Source organism: Squalius cephalus (assembly GCF_949319135.1).
Source record: "Squalius cephalus genome assembly, chromosome: 14".
Taxonomy (NCBI): Eukaryota; Metazoa; Chordata; class Actinopteri; order Cypriniformes; family Leuciscidae; genus Squalius; species Squalius cephalus.
In genome coordinates, this window is record NC_137135.1 from 36,964,269 (window position 1) to 36,988,080 (window position 23,812).

Here is a 23,812-nt window from a genome sequence, read left to right on the forward strand (position 1 = left end):
AGTGTGTTTATCGGTCTATAGAGAACTGTTTTTTGCAGCATCATCATCATGTTGTTGCATTGTCATTGTGTAGATGTGAAACGGGTCTTTAATCTGCTGGTCCCACTGCTTTGTGTGTGTTTATCGGTCTATAGAGAACTGTTTTTGCAGCATCATCATATTGTAGAGAACAGGGACAAATACATTCCATTTCTTCAATGAACTTGCTCCAACAAGTTAAAGTTCTAAAACTTGTCTTGAGCAACATTTTCTCAGCAAAGATCTGGAGGACAAATGGAGCCTCAAGCATCTTTACATTTCTGCAGTGAGAGACTTTATAAAGAGAAGTTTACTGAGAAAATGTTGAGTAAATTTCACCACCAATTCATTCATGCTTAAGAAAAAGAAATATGACTGACTTAGTGAGGAATGTTCAGAATAAAACTGACTTTGAAGTACAAATGCATTTTTGGAGATTTTCCCCCAACTTCACATCAGCTTTATCTCTATGATGTTGGTTAAAAGTGAATATAAATGATTTACACACTTTACACTGTCTATTTTCGGATATAAGCCAGATTTTATGAACCAAAGACAAAACGATTATTTTTATTGAGTTAGAAACGCACAGCGCAGCCTGTCTAATCTGATTTATGAACAAATAACTCATAACAGTTCTTTGTAGTATCTGTAAAACTGCATTTTTCCATCTTAAAAATATATCTAAATTACGCCATACAGTATAGCCTGGGAAAACCCAGTCTGGCAAAGAGCTCATTCAACTGCATTTCCATGGCCTCGAAATCACGGCACCAATCAGAAACGTTGAGACAATGCCGATCGCTCTGATTGGTTTTAGGAGTTTTAGGTCTATCCAGAGAATGTCTAGGAAGAGAATTGGCACTCTCTGCTTACTTCCGCTTTCTGGACGGGCTGCAGTAACACGTCTCTGTCCATGCGGGGGCGCTCACAGGCGAGTGCAGAATGAATGGAGGTCTATGGCGAAAAACTGTCTCAATTTGTTGTTGCCCATAACACATTCTGACGTCATTAACATTTTAAAAGACTTTTTAAAGCAAATAAGTGACTCTAAAAAATCTAACACCCAGCAATGTGTAATTTCTTTGCATCTCCTTTCGAATACAATATTAAAATTACTAGACAAAAAATTATATCCTGAGAAAAGTGTATTTTGAGGGTTTTTCGCCATAGACCTCCATTCATTCTGCACTCGCCTGCGAGCGCCCCCGCATGGACAGAGACGTGTTACTGCAGCCAGTCCAGAAACCGGAAGTAAGCAGAGAGTGCCAATTCTCTTCCTATTAGACATTCTCTGGAAGCACCCAGGCTCTGGTCTATCCAATTGCGCCCAGAGGCATTTGAGCGACGTCCGTTGGTGATGCCCCTTTGGAAATGAGTTATACGACAATTCACCACGACGTCACAACAGTAATAGACGTTCTAGTAAATTAACACTAGTAAATTGCTTGGAAGGGAGGCCCACCGTCGACAGTAAAAATGTAATAAAAAAAATTTAATTAAATATAATGCATTTTTTTTATCATAATAACAAGTGTGTTTAATGATATAAGTAAAACATATAATAAATATAGTAGGCCTACACATAATTAGCAAAATACAGCTCTTTTTTCCAGTCAAAATGACGTGCTATAGCCTATCATTGTCGTTAAATGGCTTTCCTGAGGTAAATGTTATGTGACAATTGTTCTCCAGCTGTTATATTGACCTTTGCGTGGTTGAAAAACACAGATTGGTCGAAATTATGAATGAGAGGAATATACAATTCGGTAAGTTGCATGAGAATATGGATGTGAGAGCGTGTGAAAAGTGACAATTGCGCGAGTCTCACGGTCAGTGTCTGAGAGTGGGCAGCCCTCTTACTTCAGGCAGTGACTGGCAATGAGTCTGATCATCAAAAGAGACAAGTTTACTACCGTAATTTTTGGACTATAACCGTACGTTCACACCACCGCCGACTTGAGCTGCAAAGAAGCTCTGGCCGCCCAGTCAAGGACGCTTGTCAAAAACTACGGGGAAGCTTGTTGACGCCCCAGCAAACACATTTACGTTGTGGCAACGTCTCTGGCACGTTGTATTTTTGCTATGGCAACGTCGCTGTCTACGTGCTTGCAACATTGTAACAACGTAGAATTGTAAGACGCGACAGGGCTGTGGCAACGTTGCTGCGCGACATTCAGCAACTGAGAGACGACGTTCTGACAATCTTTTTATATGGTGTATTTTGTAAGATAATTATATACTTTTATCGTTTATTGTTTATCTATATTATTATTTAATGGGGTTATCAACACCTGCAAGTGTAGCCTACACTTTGAAGAGTAAAAATGACAGGTTTCGTTAATTCAACTTTATTAAAACTGCATATAATCAAATTGCACTTCCAAAAGTCATACATTTGTGAGAAAAAAAAAGGAAAAAAAGAAATAAAAAGGAATATACAAATTTATTTTAAGTATAATAAATAAAACATAAAAAGCAAAGGCAGATCAGAACAGTTAATGAACAAAACCGGGTCTGTTTGGCAGACAGTAGCGAAAGCAGGTGTCACCGGGGAAACATCCACAAATCCAGAGGAGCAAAGAAACGAATGAGACTAAATAGCGGAAAAATCAAACGAAAAACTAAACAGTGCGAGCGATGCTACAATAATCACATTAGAAATTAAAGTTGTAGGTTGTGTTTGATAGCTGAGATAGGCTAAACGCAATACTCACGTATCCTTGCTCAATGATGAATGAGAACACAATGAGCCCAACAACAGGTGGTTGGGATTTAAAGTCCCCGTGAACCGGAAGTTGCAAATAACTGTTGTGACTGAAATGGCGTTCCTTTTCTGATGACGTAGGCTTGACGGCTTGGGTTGAAAAACGCTTAACCACTCCCCTCAAACCGTTAGTCTGCTATGAGCGAGAGATGGAGAGGAGGATCGCTGACACTAAAACCCAGCCCTCTGTTCAATATTCCGTTTCACTTGGAAATACGTCACAACAGTTATTTGCAACTTCCGGTTCACGGGGACTTTAAAAGGCTGATTTTCCCGCTTCAGGGCAGTGACGAGTAGAGGTGGGCGATACTCCAAATTTTGGTATCGATCCGATACCAAGTAAATACAGGGCCAGTATCGCCGATATCGATACCGATACCAATACTTTTTAATTTTAAAAGCATGCACTTGAACTTGTATGCACTTTCCTGTGCTAGAGCAGTGTGTCATGATTTATGAGGTGAATGCATCATTAATATGCTAAATCTGAAAACGTTTTCATTACTACTAAATATTTTGTGATTTGTGCTCTCAACTCGTCTGTAATTAGTCAGTGACTTTTACAAAACTACCCTAACCTATAGTAAAAGTACTATTGTACACTAGCCTACTGTTCAAAAGTTTGGGGTCTGTAAGATTTTTAATTCTCTTCTGCATTTATTTGATCAAAAATACAGTAAAAACTGTAATATTACAATTTAACATAGGCTATCTGTTTTCTATGTCATACTAAACTGTAATTTATTCAATTGATCAAAGCGTAATTTTCGGCATCATTACTCCAGTTATGATGATAATTAATTTTAATATGCTGATTTACAGCTCAGAAAACATTTCTTATTATTATCAATGTTGAAAACAGTTTCATATGTTTTTGTGGAAACCATGATGCAGAATTATTTGATGAACCAAGTTGAAAGAACAGCATTTATATGAAGTAGATTTTTTTAACAGTGAAAAACCCTTGACTGTCACATTTGATCAATTTAATGCATCTATCCTTGTTGAATAAAAATATTAATTTCATAAAAAAAAAATCTTACTGTCCTCAACATTTTGAACCGTTATATACACTTTTGCTTTGTTTATTGCAAAATAACTCCCGATTGTTTCTCTGTCATCTAATCAAGGCTTCGTTTCCTAAACGTGCCTGTGAGTTCAGTGAAGCACCAGCATCGAACGCTCTCTGTGATTGATTGGTTTCGTCTTGTATCCAGATGACTAGGAGAAAAAGTTCTATCCTACACAATTATCCGCTAACATTCGCTTATTTTTCCACTTAGAAGCTTATTTTACGCACTGAATTGCGTGCTAAATTAATAAAAATTACTGGTAAAAAAAAACACACATTTGGATCGATATTTTTATGTGAGGATCGATCCTTTTCGATACCACGTCAGTATCGAAGTATCGATATTTTAGGATCGATCCGCCCACCTCTAGTGACGAGTACATATGTAGTCCAGTGGTTGTCAAGACACCGTTGGTACAACCTTAAGCAATGGCCCTGAACGGTGGTTTAATGCCAACATTGTGACAACGCTGTAACAACCTTCACTACACAACGTAGTTATAGCAACCTTTTGGCCATGTTGTTAAAACGTTGTTAGAAGGTTGGCTACGTTGTGCCAACGTTCTGTGTTTGCTGGGGCTTTGGCTGCTCTGACGTAGCAGCATTCTGTGTTCGAAGAGAACACATGGGAGAAGAGAAGTGTCACACCATTAAATGTAAACAGAAAAAACACGCAATGCATTTGGCAATTTAGGATATCGCGAAAGATTTGTCAACAGAAAACATTTCATCCGTGGAGAGTTTTTTTTCGACACCATCGTATCAATTGATTTTGATTAAATGCGCGTCGAGGGAGGGAGAGAGAGAGAGCAAGACCCAGTCAGCAAATTACCTTTGGCAAAGATGTGGGCCAGATAAACAGCTGAGCTGTGGCCCAGATTAGTTTGTGTTTGCCGGCCCAGATATGGCCCACATCTCCTTTGCCAGAACTGAACCAAAGGACTGCCATAACTCCACCAAGCATGAGCCAAATACTACAAATTCATGTGGCCCATATGTGGGCCTGGTATGCAACTTTAGTATGGTTGAGTTCTGTTAAAATCAACCGGCCCTTATGTGGCCCACATGCAGCTGACAGTATTTAAAGTCTTAACTCACAGGTAAATTAAACACTCAACAACAAATGTACTCAAAACTATTTATTTTGACAAGCATTTAAATAATTACAGCTAAAGTGTTGTACTTACAGTAGTATTCAGTTGAAAACATTTCATAAAAATAAATATAATTACAGCAAGAGTTGAATAATAATTACAGTAGTATTCAGTTGAAAACATTTAATAAAAATAAATATAATTACAGCAACAGAGTTGAATTTAATAATTACAGTAGTTTTCAGTTGAAAACATTTAGGAATACATAGAATTACAGCTACTCAGTTGTACTTATTTTAAGTAGAATTCAGTTGAAAACATTGAAGAATACAAATTAATAATATAAATAGCATTCAAAGCAAATTTTTTACACCAAAGTTCAAAACACTCGATCAAAGCGTGCATTAATGTTATGTTCAATTAGTCTAATGAGAGTAATACAAATAAATCACAGTAACTTGGTAAAGAGAACTTTAAAGAGAAATTGAGAAAGTTAAAGCAAACTTGAAAGGTAAAGAGTTGAGAAGTGTGTTGATGTGCAGAGAAGTCTCCAATGAGGGTCGGCAATGTGTTGAGCTTTTCCAGTAAGGGGATTCTGCCTGACTGCACCTGCAATAAAGAAGAATTTAAATAATGTTAGCAGCAATACAACCTGGAAGCTAGAGCTGCAGGATAATGAAGAAAAAAAATCATTAATGTAAATTTCCTTTAAAATTTTAATTGCAATTATTAACAAATTAAACACCTCTGAACTACCAGTGTATGAAAGTTTTTTTCCAGGAAATTTTCAAAAGGAATTGCAAATTGAATTTTTCAATATGTGGGCCAGAATTATACCATAATTCCTAATGACAAATTATTTCGATTTTTAGAATACTTCTGCACCAATAACCGGTTAAAATTTACAGCACTGCATGTATTCTGCTTTCTTTTTTTAAAGACATACACACTCTAATGTAAAAACACACCAACACAGATAGCATTAATGTCATGTTTTAGTCCAAAGAGTCTACAAAAAGAAGTGTTTTTAACTAACACAAAGTAAACTCAAGATAATCTGCAATGATGCGAGACAATTTGGAAGCAGAAACACACAAACAATAATGGGCCAAGTACTGAATGCAAGGAGGAACATAAAGGGTTAGTTCGCCCAAAAATGAAAATTCTGTCTGTAATTACCCTCAAGTTTTTTCCAACTTCTGTGTTGTACTTCAGAGCGTAGACTCACTATTGGCCGATGCTGGTCATGTGTGGGATGCTGGCCTACGTTCTGACGTACAACACAGAAGCGCTGTGCTGTTACACTACGTGAACTCACTTAGAGAAAAAATGAAGAGTTGAATAAAGTCGTTATTTTTGCTTGTTTTGTGCTCAAAAAGTATTCTCGACACTTGATAAACTTAAGATTGAGCCACTGTATTCTTGGACTATTTTAACAATGTCTTTACTAACTTTCTGGGCTGGCAAGTTTTGAACAATGTTTTTTAAACAATGTCGTCAGAACGTCGTCTCTCAGTTGCTGAATGTCGCGCAACAACGTTGCTACAGGCCTGTCACGTCTTACAATTCTACGTTGTTACAATGTTGCAAGCACGTAGACAGCGACATTGCCATAGCAGAAAGGCAACGTGCCAGGGACGTTGCCACAACGTAAATGTGTTTGCTGGGGTTCTTCTCTCTCTCTCTCTCTCTCTCTCTCTCTCTCTCTCTCTCTCTCTCTCTCTCTCTCTCTCTCTCTCTCTCTCTCTCTCTCTCTCTGGTGCATGCTGGGAGTGTGTGAGGAGCTTGAGTGTTTGTTGGGAGCGAGTGCGTTTTCTTTTTCGTGCTTTATTTTTTCTTTTCTTTTTGCTTATAAATGTTTTTCCCCTCGGTAGTTCTTTTCTAGGTTTAGGCAGAGGACAGAGAAGGAAACGGCGCGGTTTTTAAACCGCGTGCGTCAGACAGACGCTGGTATGGAGTCTGTTCCTGGGTCAGCTCTGTCCCTACGGCATGGTTGCAGGTGTGTGCCAGAGCCTGGTGTAACAGTGGAAGATCTGCTCGTAGTTATCGGGGAGCAGATCGGTTTTGATAATATAGTGTCGGCATCACGAATGAATAAAGCGATTGTGGTATTTTTGAAATCTGAATCGCTGGTAAATCAGTTGACTGTGAGCGGGTTATGGGTTAAAGAAACGTTTGTTGCTGTTAGCCCATTATCTGCACCAGCAACAAAAATCACTATATCAAATGCGCCTCCGTTTGTGTCGAATGACGCGATTACGAAAGAGTTGCAGAGGTTCGGTAAAATTGCGAGCCCTGTAAAAATGATTCCCCTCGGGTGTAAAACCGCGTCACTCAAACATGTACTTTCCTTTAGACGTCAGATCTATATGTTTCTTACTTCACCTACGCGTACTCTTGAAGTTTCCTTCCGTGTGAATCACGGAGAAAACTCGTTTATGATCTATGCGAGCACTGAAAGTTTGAAGTGTTTCGAGTGCGGTGATTTGGGCCATAAACGTTTCGCGTGTCCACATCGAGATGAGCAAAGGCCGTCCACATCTAGAGCTGATACTGGAGTTACTGTTGATCATCATGATGCTGTAGCAGAGCAGAGGAGTGTGGAACAAGATGAAGGAGTGACAGAGGAGGTGAAAAGACAAGAGGAGGTGAGTGTCAATGCTGAAGCTGTGAATGATACTGATGCTATTGTACAGTTTGGCTCGCAGGATGCTGCTGTTGCTGATATTATTGAGATGAATGATGGAAGGAAAGGAGTTTTGGAGGAGATAGTTGATGATGGAGCTCAGGCTGGAGGCTCAGAGGAGAACATTGCTGATGAAGTAGATGAGTGTTCACAGTTTACTGATGATGGGATGAGAGAGGGTGAGCAGTGGCTAGGTGGAGAGGCTGATAGCGATCTATACACTGTTGAAGAGATTAATGCTTTCTTAGATGAGACAAAAGGAAAATCTGGGGTTGAAGTTGATGACTATTTCCCTGATGTTGAAAAGTTTGTAAAATCTGTGATGAAGGTAAGAAAAACGAGTAGTTATCAAGAAATCTCACAACAAAAGAGGTTCCGTCTTAAAAAGCATTTAACTACTATAAGAAAAATAGGAAGAGAAAGATTAACGAGGGGAACAACAAAACTTTTATGATGGCTTTTAATTTTGCTTCTCTTTTCTGTCTTTTTCTCCTCCTCTCTTTCATGGAATTTTTACGGGTGGGGTCCCTTAATATCAATGGGATGAGAGATGGGAGGAAGAATGTGATATTATCAGAAATGATTAAATTGAAGGATTTAAGTGTTACTTTCCTACAAGAGACCCATAGTAATTATAGCAATGAAGTTGATTGGGGATTATGGTGGAAAGGAGACTATGTTTTGAGTCACGGGACTAATTTAAGTGCCGGTGTAGCTGTCCTTTTCTCCCCTTCTGTAAAAGCAAAAATTATATCAAAAAATGAAGTGGAGCCAGGAAGGTGTTTAATAGTAAAGGCTGAAATTTGCAATTTTATCTTTTTGTTTGTGAATATCTATGCTCCTAATGTTGGAGCGGAACGTTTAAATTTTTTCACCAGATTAGAGAATATAATAAAGGAAGAAAAAGATGATGTTTTTATTGTTGTGGGAGGAGATTGGAACTGTACAATTGATTTCACACTAGATAGAAATGGGGAGGAGCCTCATGCCATGTCAGCTACCGTTTTAGCTGGTGTTGTAAAAAAGCTACGTTTATCAGATGTGTGGAGAGAACATAATCCCCTTACAAAGCAATATACATGGGTGAAAGTTTGTAATGAAAACATTTCTGCTGCTCGTTTGGATCGTTTTTATTTGTCACACAATATGAGAAACAGAGTTGTCAAAGTAGATATTATTCCTAATGCTATTTCTGATCATAAATTCATTACTGTTGCAGTTGCTTTGGCAATAAACACACATAAAAGTTGTTATTGGCACTTTAATATAAAACTTTTGGAAGATAAGAATTTTTGTGGAATTTTTAAATTGTTTTGGGAGACCTGGAAAACAGAAAAGAGTCTTTTTGAAAGTATTACACAGTGGTGGGAAGTTGGGAAAGTGCACATAAGAGATTTTTGCCAAAAATATGCATCTCATTCCTCTTTTCAATTAAGAAAAACTTTGGAGTGGCTGGAAAGAGAGATTTGTGATATTGAAAAAAAAATGACTAATAATGAGGCTGATAATCTAAAAGATCTATGGACTGAGAGAAAGAATCAACTAAGCTCAATTTTAAATGAAAGAGTTAAAGGAGCTCTCATAAGAAGCCGTTTTCAGACTGTAAAAGACATGGATGCTCCTACTACCTACTTCTTTAATCTGGAGCGTAAAAAGGGCCAACAAAAGCAGATGTACTCGTTGAAGGATGACAACGGACATGTCACCTCAGATCCGATGGAGATGCGTAGACTTGCTGTGGCTTTTTATTCAAGTTTGTACTCTGCTGAGAGCTCAGATGATCAATGTAGGAATGAGCTGCTTAAGGATCTTCCTGTTCTAACTGAAGAACATAAGACTTCTTTAGAGACTGAGCTTACTTTTGATGAAGTCACTGCGGCCGTAAAGGGTCTCTCTTCAGGTCGTACTCCAGGACTCGATGGACTTCCGGGTGAATTCTATAAGGTTTTTTGGGACACTATTGGTGAGGACTATTTTAAAATACTTCAAAAATGCTTTCTTGATGGAATTCTTCCAACAAGTTGTCAACGTGCTGTTTTATCGTTGCTCCCAAAAAAGGGTGATTTGACACTTTTAAAGAACTGGAGGCCAGTAGCGATTTTATGCACTGAATATAAGATACTTTCTAAATGTTTGGCCAATAGACTGAATTTGGTGTTACAAGAAATAGTTCATAAGGATCAATCTTATTGTATAAAGAATAGATCCATTACAGATAATCTTCATCTAATAAGGGATGTTTTTGATTTTACTCATTGCAATGATGTTAATTTGGGTTTGTTATCTATAGACCAAGAAAAGGCTTTCGACAGGGTTGACCATGTTTTTCTTTTTGATACTTTGAAGGCTTTTGGTTTTGGGGATAATTTCATTTCAAAAATTAAACTCTTATATACTGATGCAAAATGTATGATAAAAATGGCTGGTGGGTTGAGTATCCCGATAAGTGAAAAAAGAGGTATTAGACAGGGCTGTCCTCTCTCAGGTCAACTGTACAGTATTGTAATTGAACCTTTTCTGTGTAAGTTGAGGAAAGAGTTAATGGGTCTAAAGTTTAACACTATATCTTCTAACATTAAACTTTCTGCATACGCTGATGATGTCACAGTTATAATACGAGAGCAAAATGACATACAGATGCTTAAGGGGGCCTTAGAGTGTTATGGCAAAGCCTCCTCAGCAGTTGTTAATTGGGGTAAATGTGAGGCTTTGTGGTGTGGAAAAGTTTTTAAAGGTCCAGTGCTTCCTGGTGGCTTACAGTGGGGAAGGGCAGGTTTCAAATACTTAGGGGTATTTATAGGGACAGAAGAGTACAAAAAGCAAAATTGGGAGGGGCTTGTGGAGAAAGTGTGTGCTCGGTTGTCTAAGTGGAAATGGTTGCTACCCCAGCTATCCTACAGGGGGAGGGTACTGGTTTGTAACAATTTGGTTGCATCTTCGCTATGGCACAAAATGGCAATACTTGAGCCTCCGGAAGAGCTGGTTAGAGAAATCCAGAAGCAACTGGTGGAGTTTTTCTGGACGGGACATCATTGGTTGAAGGCGGCGGTTCTTTATCTGCCTACACATGAAGGAGGCCAGGGGCTGATCGATGTCACGTCAAGAGTAAAGGCCTTCAGAATCCAGACGGCACAGAGACTGCTGTATGGAGAAGAGGTGAGCTGGGCTGGAGTTGCCTGTGCCCTCCTGAGGAGAGCAGGAAATATGGGTCTAGACCGTCATCTTTTCCTTATGGAAATTAATAAACTGGACCTTTCTGGTCTGAGCTCTTTTTATAGATCGATTTTAAGATCTTGGACACTTTTTAAGTTTTCACGGAGTGGAGTTGGGACACAGGCATTATGGCTGAAAGAGGAACCGCTACTTTTTAATCCTGAATTGGATTTGGATATTTCTAAATCAGACACCCTCAGAAAAGCCATGTGGAAAGCAAAGCTTTTAATGGAAACAAAAGAATGGATAACTGCTGAAAGTTTGGCTTTTAAATTGGGACTAAGATCAATCAGATTGGCACAGAATGTGTTGAATCAGATTTTGGAGTCTCTGCCACAGGACTATAGAGTGGCACTAGAAACTTTTGAAGAGGAGGTGGACAAGTGCGTTTTTCCAGAGCTGAGTGTCTCTGCTGAGACTGGGACATGGCAAGAAAAGGAGGGTTGCTTGCTATCTTTCAAGACGCCACAGCTGTTTTCATTTCAAGAGGCTGGAAAGAAAGAATTGTATACTCTGTGTGTTAAAATATGTCACCTTAAAACACTAGAGAGTGTCAAAGAGTCTAAATGGCAGGAGATGTTTGGACTGGGCGCTTCCCCTAAAGGTAGCTGGCGGTCCGTGTACAAACCACCACTCGAGAAGAGATCTGGAGATCTTCAGTGGAGAATTGTACACGGGATTATAGCTACAAACAGATACAGAGCACACTTTGATCCACAGGCAGGGATGGGTTGTCCTTTATGTGGAGAGCAGGAAACCATTTTTCATTTGTTTTTAGAATGTGAAAGGCTTCAACCACTTTTTTATAGATTGGAAGAGAAGTGTAATACTTTGGGGGAAGTATTTACACCGATTTTTTTCATTTATGGACCAAAATATAGACGGGAAACAAGAGAAGTTCTTGTTTTAATTAATTTCTTATTTGGGCAGTCAAAATTGGCCATATGGTTGTCACGGAAGAAGCTGTTGAGTGGTGATGTATCAACTGATGTGGTGTCTATTCTTAAAGGTTTACTAAAATCTCGCATTAAAATTGAATTTACATTCTATAAATTGGTCAGAGATATGGAAATGTTTAAATATAAATGGGGAATAAATCAAGTCTTTTGCAATGTTGATGATGATGGATGTTTGGAAATGTATATTTGAGGGTATGTGTATAAAAAAATAAAATAAAAAAAACATTCTCCTGGAGATATTGTTAAATTGAAAAGTTAATGTTCTTTTTAATTTTTTTGTAAATAAATAGACCTTTAAAAGTCAAGTCTCTCTCTCTCTCTCTCTCTCTCTCTCTCTCTCTCTCTCTCTCTCTCTCTCTCTCTCTCTCTCTCTCAATTCAATTCAATTCAGAAAGCTTTATTGGCATGACAAAAAAGTACATTTTGTATTGCCAAAGCATCACAACAACATAGAAAATGATTTAGAACATTTAGTACACAAAATTATAATAATAGTTAAATTAAATAAAAAAGATAGTATTATATATATTATCTTGGCTAATTATTGCAAAAATAATAATACAGATAACATAAAGCAATAATAATAGTGTAAACAAAGATTAATAAATAAAAAGGATTATATTGCAAAAATCATGTATATAAAAAACAAAAATAAACAAACACTGAACTTGAACATTATATATGTGTGTAGGTGTGATGGGATGGGTTAGGCTGTGTGTGTCTGTGTGTGTGATGGGGTGTGTTAGGCTGTGGGTGAGTGTGTGTGTATTGGGCGTTTGCTGCTCTGCTCGTCCCTCAGGATGTGGAGAGATGCTACTAGTCTCGCTGCTATATTGGAGCATTTGGCTTCTTCGCCAAGGATGAATCTGAGTTTTTGAGTTGGATTACAGGTGTTAAATTGAGGAAATATCTTATTAATTTTGGGGTAATATTGGTCTCTGATGTGTTCATATTTTGGGCATTCTGTGAGGAAGTGCAGCTCGGTCTCCGGCACTCCCAGAATGCAGTGCGTGCAGAGTCTGTCCTCCCGGGAGAGCCAGGTCTGTCTGCGCCGGCCCGTCTCGATGGCCAGGCTGTGCTCGCTGAGTCTGTACATCGTCAGGGTTTTCCTGAGCTTCACAGCACTCACTGTGCTCAGGTAGTTCGCAACAGTGTACTCTCGATTTAGTGCCGAATAACATTCCAGTTTGTGTTGGTTTTGAATGGTGTTCGTCCAATGGGTGATGTACTTGTCTTGTTCTGTGTTGATAATTTGTGCAGGCCGAATGTGTGTGAGTGTGTGTGTGTGTTGAGGCGAGCTGATCTCTGCCGGAGAGAGCTCAGTCAGTCTCAGCACCAGCTGGCACAGGGGACTCCTCTCTACGCTCAGCTCTTGGTGTTTGAGGGCTCTGTAATGGTATGAGTTGGGGTCGCTTGTTTTCAGGTGTTTCCAGAATTTGATGGCTCTTTTTTGGATGTTTAGAAGGAGGGGGTATTGGCCTAATTCTGCCCTGCATCCATTATTTGGTGTTTTTCTTTGGACTTTGAGTATTCTTTTACAGAAATCTAATTGTAGAGTTTCAATCGGATGTTTTTCCCAATTTAAAAAGTCAAATTTTATAGAAGGACCCCACACTTCACTGCCATATAAAACAATCGGTTCAATTATTGATTTGAAAAGTTTGAGCCAAATTTGGATTGGGATGTCAATTTTGATTGATCGTTTTATGGCATAGAAAGCCCTTTGAGCTTTCTCTTTGAGTTCATTCACAGCCAAAGTAAAGTTACCAGTTGGAGTTATTTTCAGGCCGAGGTAAGTGTATGTTTTTGTGCTCTCAATGGTTCTGTGTGAGAGTGTGAACGTGTGTGTTGGTCCCTGAGATCTGGAGCGTTTCTGGAACATCATGACTCTAGTCTTCTGGAGGTTGACGGTCAGGGCCCAGGACTGACAGTAATCCTCCAGCAGATCCAGGCTGTCCTGAAGCCCCTCTTTAGTGGGCGACAGGAGCACCAGGTCGTCTGCGTAGAGTAGACACTTGATCTCTGTGTCGTGGAGAGTGAGACCTCGAAAGGGAGCATGTTCTAACGTATTGGCCAATTGGTTGATGTAGATGTTAAAGAGGGTGGGGCTTAAACTGCATCCCTGTCTCACTCCGCTCCCCTGGGGGAAAAATTCGGTTCTTTGGTTTCCAATTTTAACAGCGCATTGGCAGGCTGTGTACATCGATTTGATCAAATCATAGAATTTCCCCCCTACTCCACTGTCGATGAGTTTTAGGTATAATCCTTCGTGCCAGATTGAATCAAATGCTTTTTTAAAATCAATGAAACAAGCAAAAATTTGTCCTTTGTTTTGATGTACATATTTGTCAATTAGTGTTTGTAATGTAAAAATGTGATCAGATGTGCGACATTTTGGAAGAAAGCCAATTTGACATTTACTCAAGGCATTGTGCTTCATAAGGAAGTGTAAAAGTCTGGCGTTTAAGATGCTGCAGAGAACCTTCCCCAGGTTACTGTTCACACAGATGCCTCGGTAGTTGTTGGGGTCTAGTTTGTCTCCGCTCTTGTGGATGGGGCTGATGAGGCCCTTGTTCCAGATCTCAGGGAAGAACCCTACACACAGAACATCATTGAACAGTGTGACGGCCTGAGTGGTGGCCGCACAAGAGCGGTAATGTGGATGCACACACATGCACACACACGCACACACGCCAACATTCATACACACGCACACACGCCAACATTCATACATTTACACAAAGGATATACATTTAAGAATGCTCTTTATTTAAACTTATTTTGTCATTCATATTCATTTGTTTCCGTGTAATAATGGATCATAATAAATCACACAAAACAAACAATATTAATTATTTCTTTATTGTTAGGTTTTCATATGTTTACATTTATAGCACATTTTATATACATTGTTACTGATTTGAAGTGCACACAAATTAGTTACGTTGTATATGTTACTTATATTTGTTTCTGTTTTGAGTTTAAGTTTACCGTGATGAACTTCAGACATGGTCCGCTGCAGCCGCATCCTGGCGTAACAAAGATTAGAGTCCGGGCAGGAACAGAGAATTTAAGCGTTATTGGTTCCGCCCGAACATACCATTTGCTGGAATTGCCCGGGGGAGGAAGAAATGTTAATGTCTTTTATCAATTGATTTATTTAGTTGTACATTTATGATATTTGATTACATTTTGCTTTCCTTATCTTTATCTATTGTATACCTTTGTTTGATTTGATTTTGATTTACTTATGGTTATATGTTGAATGTAAAGTTGAATCGTTTCCCCTCTTAATTTGTAATGGGCCCATCCTTTCCTTTATAAACTGTTGCTTTGTTCATTTGAGGAGGTCAGTAGTTTTAGTTTGTTTGTTTGTTTTTTTGTCTAATTGTTTGATCTCATTTTCTGTTTGTTTATTTTTGTTGTAAGAAGTTTATGAGTTTGTAAAGTTATTTTTTTCTTGGGTTCAAATAAAGACCCATTTTCTTTTGCAAAGCTTGTGTTCCTTGTTCTTGCCTCTTGGTCCCTCACATATGGTGGCAGCGGTGGGATATTTCAGTCAGTCAAGGACACAAAGCTGTGTTTTGTTTTTTCTGCCCCTCGAGGCTGTGTTTTTTTCCCTGTTAATATGAGTCGTACCTTAAAGAAAGGTGGGCCTAAGGCTCCTCCCTTGCAGCAAGAGGAAGAAAGGGGTGAGGAGGACCAGGACATGGTTGAAGGAGCTGAAGGAGGCGAGGCAAGGGGAGACAGAGAAGTTTCGGTGACTGAGTTGGCAAATCTGCTTCGAGCCCATATGGCCAGGACGGAAGGCCGGGAGACTGTAAGACAGCAGGAGCAGGCTGATCAGGAGCGACGGTTTAAGGCTCTCCAGCACCAGTTCGGGCTTTTGCAAATAGAAGTCCAAGCACGTACCTCTCCGAATCTTCACTTATCTGATGTTGACCGGGAGTCCCGGGAAAGGCCTAATGCGGATCCTTTAGATTCTGATGGAAACTCCGTGGCTTCAGCTCATCAGCAGAGTTTTAATCAGGTTGGGAACAATGTAGGCCCACCGTTATCTCAGATACCTCGATTGGAGAAGCTGAGTGACACTGATGATGTAGAACACTTCCTTGTGACTTTTGAAAGGATTGCTGTTGCTTGTAGGTGGACTAAAACTGATTGGGTTTGGCATTTAATCCCTTTGCTGACAGGTAAAGCAAGAGCAGCTTATGTCAATATGGATGTGAATGAGTCTACTGACTATGATAAAGTGAAGTATGCTATTCTAAAGAAATATGATGTCAATGCTGAAACTTATCGACAAAAGTTCCGTTCCTTATCAGTAGATCCATCGGAAAGTCCCATAGAGCTTTATAACCGGCTCAAAGAACTCTTTGGAAAGTGGGTCCAGCCTAAGAGGAAACAGGTGGAGGAGGTGAGTGAGATCATCATTCTGGAGCAATATCTTAGAATGCTGTCCCCTGAACTCCAGGTGTGGATTCGAGAGCGAGATCCCAGAACCGCAGCAGAAGCAGCGTCTTTGGCGGATGTGTTTGTTGCAGCCAGAGGAAAGAGTAAGCCGTGGGCTTGGAAACCTGTTAATGACCGCCGTTCTCTTGACATGCCTCACTTTCAGCAAAGGAAGGTGGAGGGGTCTGGTAAGCCCTACATGGGGAAACCTACTTCAGCCAAATTAAATTTTTCTCCTAAACGACCTCCCATATGTTACCTGTGTGGTCAAGAAGGGCACACTAAACCAAATTGTCCAAAGATCTCAGCTCAGCTTACACAGCTATGTTTTGTACCAAGGAGGGATGTAACCAAATCCCCAAGCTCTTTGAGAACTACAAATGTGGAGATAAATGGTGAGAAATTGACTGCTTTGATTGACACCGGCAGTGATCAGACTCTGGTAAGAAGAAAGTTCATATCACCCTCTTTGATCAGCACAGTCAACAAATTACCTATTTGCTGTGTACATGGAGACGAGAGACTGTTACCTACCGCCAATGTTTATGTCAAGATAGAAGAACAGACTTACCTGGTGAAGGTGGGGGTGGCTGATAACTTGTCTTTTCCGGTGATTCTGGGTCGAGATATACCAGTGCTGCTGGAGTTGTTGCATCCGACTCGACAGTGTAACGTGGTGGTGACCAGAGCAAAGGCCAACCAGTCAGAGGGGATTGAGCACCAACTAAGTACTTTACCTTTCTTCAATACAGAGATTGAGACCGGGGTGTCGAAGAGGAGAAAGACTAGAAGAGAAAAAAGACAAGAAAAGGTAAAATATGCTGCTCATGCAGTGTCTGAAAATATGGACTGTGACTTACCTGTGAACTTCCAGGTGCCCACCAACATCGTTCCGATGCAGCAGGAAGATGCTACTCTCACAGAGTGCTTTGCTAGAGCTGCACAGGTAAGAGAGAAGCCTCTAGATGACAGTACAGCCAGATATGTGATAACGAAGGGAATACTCTATCGAGAAATCGGGGTCCAGAAACAACTTGTGGTTCCACAGTGTGTTCGAGAGATGGTGTTACATCTAAGTCACTCGATTCCTTGGGCTGGCCACCTGGGGAAAAACAAGACTACTGCAAGAATCAAAAAGTGTTTTTTCTGGCCCGGTTTGAAAGTAGATGTGGCCCAATTTTGTAAAAGCTGTCCTGTTTGTCAGAAGGTTTCCCTCAGACGTCCATCAAGAGCACCACTACAACCACTTCCTATCATTGGTACTCCGTTTGAGAGGCTTGGAATGGATGTCGTTGGTCCAGTGGAGAGGAGTCGCTCAGGGAACCGTTTCATGCTGGTAATAACGGATTACTCCACCAGATACCCAGAGGTATTTCCGTTAAGATCTGTGAAGGCGAAACCGGTGGCTACTTCCTTGGTCCAGTTATTTTCCAGGGTCGGATTTCCATCAGAAATTTTAACCGACCAGGGCACTAATTTCATGTCTACCTTGTTGAAGCAGGTCTACCAGCTCTTAGGAATTAAGAGTCTGCGCACTACTCCCTATCATCCCCAAACGGATGGGTTGACTGAGCGATTCAACCAGACTTTGAAGCAGATGTTAAGGAAGTTTGTCAGTGAGACTGGTCAAGACTGGGATCAATGGTTGCCCTATCTTCTATTCGCTTATCGGGAAGTCCCTCAAGCTTCCACAGGCTTTTCTCCTTTCGAGCTGTTGTATGGCCGTGATGTCAGGGGCCCATTGGCTCTGCTCCAGGAGATGTGGGAAGGGAGTCCTGAAAAGAAAGAGCCCACTAGTGCTGTGCTACACAATCCTGATTTTAGTCGTCCTTTCATTGTACAGACTGATGCCTCCGAGAGGGGAGTAGGAGCCGTCCTATTGCAAGGACCACCAGAGAGCCGACAGCCAGTGGCTTACATCAGTCGTAAACTGTTTCCAAGAGAAGTACGTTATTCAACGGTGGAAAAGGAGTGTTTAGCCATAAAGTGGGCGTTGGATTCCTTGCGATACTATCTATTAGGCCGTGAGTTTACCATGGAGACTGATCATAGAGCATTGCAGTGGTTGGAGAAAATGAAGGATTCTAATGGAAGGATTACAAGGTGGTATCTCGCCATGCAGCCCTTCAGATTCAAGATACAACATGTTCCTGGTAAAGTCAACGTTACTGCTGACTATCTATCCCGCTCTACTGGCGAGATTCCTGAAGGGAGGGGAAATGTGACGGCCTGAGTGGTGGCCGCACAAGAGCGGTAATGTGGATGCACACACATGCACACACACGCACACACGCCAACATTCATACACACGCACACACGCCAACATTCATACATTTACACAAAGGATATACATTTAAGAATGCTCTTTATTTAAACTTATTTTGTCATTCATATTCATTTGTTTCCGTGTAATAATGGATCATAATAAATCACACAAAACAAACAATATTAATTATTTCTTTATTGTTAGGTTTTCATATGTTTACATTTATAGCACATTTTATATACATTGTTACTGATTTGAAGTGCACACAAATTAGTTACGTTGTATATGTTACTTATATTTGTTTCTGTTTTGAGTTTAAGTTTACCGTGATGAACTTCAGACATGGTCCGCTGCAGCCGCATCCTGGCGTAACAAAGATTAGAGTCCGGGCAGGAACAGAGAATTTAAGCGTTATTGGTTCCGCCCGAACATACCATTTGCTGGAATTGCCCGGGGGAGGAAGAAATGTTAATGTCTTTTATCAATTGATTTATTTAGTTGTACATTTATGATATTTGATTACATTTTGCTTTCCTTATCTTTATCTATTGTATACCTTTGTTTGATTTGATTTTGATTTACTTATGGTTATATGTTGAATGTAAAGTTGAATCGTTTCCCCTCTTAATTTGTAATGGGCCCATCCTTTCCTTTATAAACTGTTGCTTTGTTCATTTGAGGAGGTCAGTAGTTTTAGTTTGTTTGTTTGTTTTTTTGTCTAATTGTTTGATCTCATTTTCTGTTTGTTTATTTTTGTTGTAAGAAGTTTATGAGTTTGTAAAGTTATTTTTTTCTTGGGTTCAAATAAAGACCCATTTTCTTTTGCAAAGCTTGTGTTCCTTGTTCTTGCCTCTTGGTCCCTCACAAACAGTTTGAGCATGGCCAGTCTGAAGCTTTGGTCTGTGTGCTTCAGCATCTCGTTCAGGATGCTGTCTACGCCACAGGCTTTCTTGGACTCAAGGACTCCTAATTTTTCTTCCAATTCGTTCATTGTTATGGGGAAATCTAAAGGGTTTTGATTTGCTTTAATTGATCTTTCCAAATTGTCTAGTTTATTAATTATTTCATTTTGATTATAATTTTGAATTTCAGTTGGGCTGTATAATTCTTGGAAGTGGTTCTTCCACTTCTCCCCGTCTTGGATTGCCAGAACTTCTTGATTTGGTTTGTATAACAATTTCCATTTATCCCAAAATTTGTGTGAGTTTATAGATTTTTCAATTTCTTCAAACTGGTTTTGCAAAAACTGTGCTTTTTTCCGCCGGAGTGTGGCTTTATATTGTTTTAGTGCCTCACAGTAAAGAAGGCGGAGGTCCGGATTATCTGGTTGTCTGTGTTTTTGATTTGATAAATTTCTGAGGTTTTTTCTCAGAGCCTTACAGTCCAAATCAAACCATTTGTCAGTCTCTAAATATTTTTTCTTTGGTTTAACAATTGCCAAATTACTTTTTTGTGCTGTTTTGTAGAATATGTTGTTTAGATCTTGTACTTCCTGATTGATGCCGAATTGGTTTTTAGGGTATTCCTGTATTTGGAATGAGTGTATGAGGGATTGTATTTCTGAGGATTCGACAGCAGTGCTGTAATTACTGGCACTGGTTTCAGTCCATTTGAAAGACATTATTTTGCTCATTTGATATGGGGTCCTAATTGGTTTGGGTGATGTTTCAGATTGCTTTATATAGAGGATGATTTGGCTGTGGTCTGAGAAAGGTTTCAGGGGTTTGACTGTGAATGCTCTCAGAGGAAAGGTCGAGATCTGTGATGGTATAATCTACAGTGCTGTTACCAAGAGCTGAGCTGTAGGTGTATCGGCCGAGCGAGTCCCCTCGCAGTCTCCCGTTGACGATGTACAGAGCCAGTCCTCGGCAGAGCTGCAGCAGCTGCCGTCCGTGAGCGTTCACGGTTTCATCACAGTTTAGTCTGCTGGGGTGAGAAGGGTACAAGGCGTTATTGCCTGTGATGAATCTGCTACCGTGCGATTCGATGTAATCTAATTCTGCTCCTGTTCTGGCGTTTAAGTCACCCATAAGCAGCACATTTCCCTGGGCCTGGAAATGGCTGATTTCTCTCTCTATGTTTTGGAAAGTTTCCTCTTGGAAATACGGAGACTCGAGGGGTGGAATGTAAATTGCACAAAGGAAAACAGGCTTAGATGCTGATATCATTCCTTTTTGTATTTTTAGCCACAAGTGGTATTGCTCTCTTTTAATTAGTTCTATGGACAGTTCAGATTTAATCCATATTATCATCCCTCCCGAGTCTCTCCCTTGTGTGACTGATGTGAGTTTGACTGATGGTAATATTATCTCTCTGTATCCTGAGGAACAGCCAGTGAACGCATCTCCTCTACACCAGGTTTCCTGTAAGACGATGACATCTATGTCTTGTAATTCTTTCATAAAATCAGAATTTCTACTTTTTAGGCCAAAGACTGAGGAGTTTAGACCTTGAATATTCCACGTAGAAAAACTAAGTGATTTCATCGTAAACTTTTAAAATGATGTGTATGGTTTGTTTGCTATTCTGAGAAAAGAGAAATGATGCAAAATTACTATAGATTAAATTAAAAAAAAAAAAAAATGAATTATGGAATTAAAGTTATGGTAGGAACTCAAAACATCAACAATTACATATTAAATGTACATCAATACCACAGAATAAGATTTTTTTTTTTTTTTTTTTTTTTTTTTTTACTACTGTCCACTGTGTGTTAGTAGGTGAGAGCAGATGATACTCAGCATGTGTTGGATGTCGTGGAGTTCAGCGTTAGCTCGGTCTGCTCCTCCACTGACAGCTTGGGCGTAGCTCGGTCTGCCTGGATGGGCCGGGCTCTGCTGTGGACGGGCTTCAGCTGCTGGAGCTGTGGGGCTGTTGTAGGACAGTCTCTCGCTGTAGGGGTCCTGTCTGGGTGCTGGTGCTCTGGGTGGAGCTCTGGGTGCTGGTGCTCTGGGTGGTGCTCCGGGTGCTCGGTGTGGTGCTCTGGGTGCTGGTGCTCTGGGCGGTGCTCCGGTCGGGGCTCTAGATGAGCTGTGGACTGGGATGTAGTATGCTGGAGTGTGTCTCGGTGGATTGGCTGGGTTAGGGCTGGTTCTGCTCCACCTGGGGCTGGTCTGGTTGGTCCTGTTTAGAGTGACATCTTTGAGTCTCTTTGCGAGGATATGTACCAGGTTCTTATAAAGGTGGACGTGGTCGTATAGACATTCAGTGTCCAGGTCTGGATGGTGGGCCAAGTGGACGTTGGGCAGGAGGGCACAATGTCTAGAGATGCTGGAGTTTATTTTATTAATTGTTTTGGGGTGGAAATCTGTCCTCTGAAGTAGAGTGGACAGGATGATTTTGGAGTTGGGGAAGGTTTCTCTAGCTTTATCCACGACGGCTCTGAGGGAGTCCGACACTCGGTCCTGCTGGCTCCGCAGGTCGTTGGTGCCCGTGTGGATAATGATAAGGCTGGGCCGGCCTAGCTGGGACTCTGTCAGGAGCTCCAGGGCTTTGTCAGTGGTGGGACACCAGAGTTTAACAGCTCTGTGCTGGGGGAACAGTTTCTTAATATCGATGAATTTGCCGTTTGAATCGATGAGTAGAGCTATTTGGGGTTCCTCTGTGCTGGCTGGTGCTGGGCTGCTGTGAGACGAGGGCTGCTGTGCTGAGGAGCCTGACAGGGGGCGCTGTGACGGCTGTGAGCGGGCTGGGTCGGGTCTCTCTGCGCTGATGGCTGGGTGTTGACTCCCTGTGTTCGGCGACTCTGGGCTGGAGGGCAGTGTTTGAGCTCTGTGGGTCTGCTCTGGCTCTTCTCTGGCCAGGATGAGCTCTCTCAGCTGCTCTCTCAGGGCCTGGATCTCACTGCGCTGCTGCTCTCTCTCCTCCTGAATCTCTCTCAGCTGCTCTCTCAGGGCCTGGGTCTCGCTGCGCTGCTGCTCTCTCAGGGCCTGGGTCTCGCTGCGCTGCTGCTCTCTCTCCTCCTGGATCTCTCTCAGCTGCTCTCTCAGGGCCTGGATCTCTCTCAGCTGCTCTCTCAGGGCCTGGGTCTCTCTCAGCTGCTCTCTCAGGGCCTGGGTCTCTCTCAGCTGCTCTCTCAGGGCCTGGGTCTCTCTCAGCTGCTCTCTCTCCTCCTGGATCTCTCTCAGCTGCTCTCTCAGGGCCTGGATCTCTCTCAGCTGCTCTCTCAGGGCCTGGGTCTCTCTCAGCTGCTCTCTCAGGGCCTGGGTCTCGCTGCGCTGCTGCTCTCTCTCCTCCTGGGTCTCTCTCAGCTGCTCTCTCAGGGCCTGGATCTCTCTCAGCTGCTCTCTCAGGGCCTGGGTCTCTCTCAGCTGCTCTCTCAGGGCCTGGGTCTCTCTCAGCTGCTCTCTCAGGGCCTGGGTCTCTCTCAGCTGCTCTCTCAGGGCCTGGGTCTCTCTCAGCTGCTCTCTCTCCTCCTGGATCTCTCTCAGCTGCTCTCTCAGGGCCTGGATCTCTCTCAGCTGCTCTCTCAGGGCCTGGGTCTCTCTCAGCTGCTCTCTCAGGGCCTGGGTCTCGCTGCGCTGCTGCTCTCTCTCCTCCTGGGTCTCTCTCAGCTGCTCTCTCAGGGCCTGGGTCTCTCTCAGCTGCTCTCTCTCCTCCTGGATCTCTCTCAGCTGCTCTCTCAGGGCCTGGATCTCTCTCAGCTGCTCTCTCAGGGCCTGGGTCTCTCTCAGCTGCTCTCTCAGGGCCTGGGTCTCGCTGCGCTGCTGCTCTCTCAGGGCCTGGGTCTCTCTCAGCTGCTCTCTCAGGGCCTGGGTCTCTCTCAGCTGCTCTCTCAGGGCCTGGGTCTCGCTGCGCTGCTGCTCTCTCTCCTCCTGGATCTCTCTCAGCTGCTGCCTCATCTCTGCTGTGGACTGCTCTCTGTCCTCTAGCTGGAGTCTCAGGGCGGTCAGCTCACACTGATAGCTGTCCTTCTCTGTCTGGAGCTTTCTCATGTGCTGTGTGAGGGCTGACAGTCTCTGTGTTAAGAGCTCGGTGCTCTGCTGGAGTTCAGTGTGAGCTGCACATGTGTCCGACTGCTGCTGTTTCAGCACAGTTTCTCTGAGCTGCACCATCTCCATCTCCAGCTTGGTGAAGTGCTCCTGTAGGAGAGGGATAGCTCTGAGCAGGGAGGGGGAGATGTGCTCAACAGCTTCTGCAGTGGGTCTGAGATCTGAGGTGCTGATCAGTGGATTCTGCTCAGATGACGAGCTTTCAGATAGGACAGCTTTCTCATGTTTCGTGATTTCACCTATTGTCCTGTAGTCTGCCTGGAATGTTTTCAGGTCCCCCTGTACCATGACTGT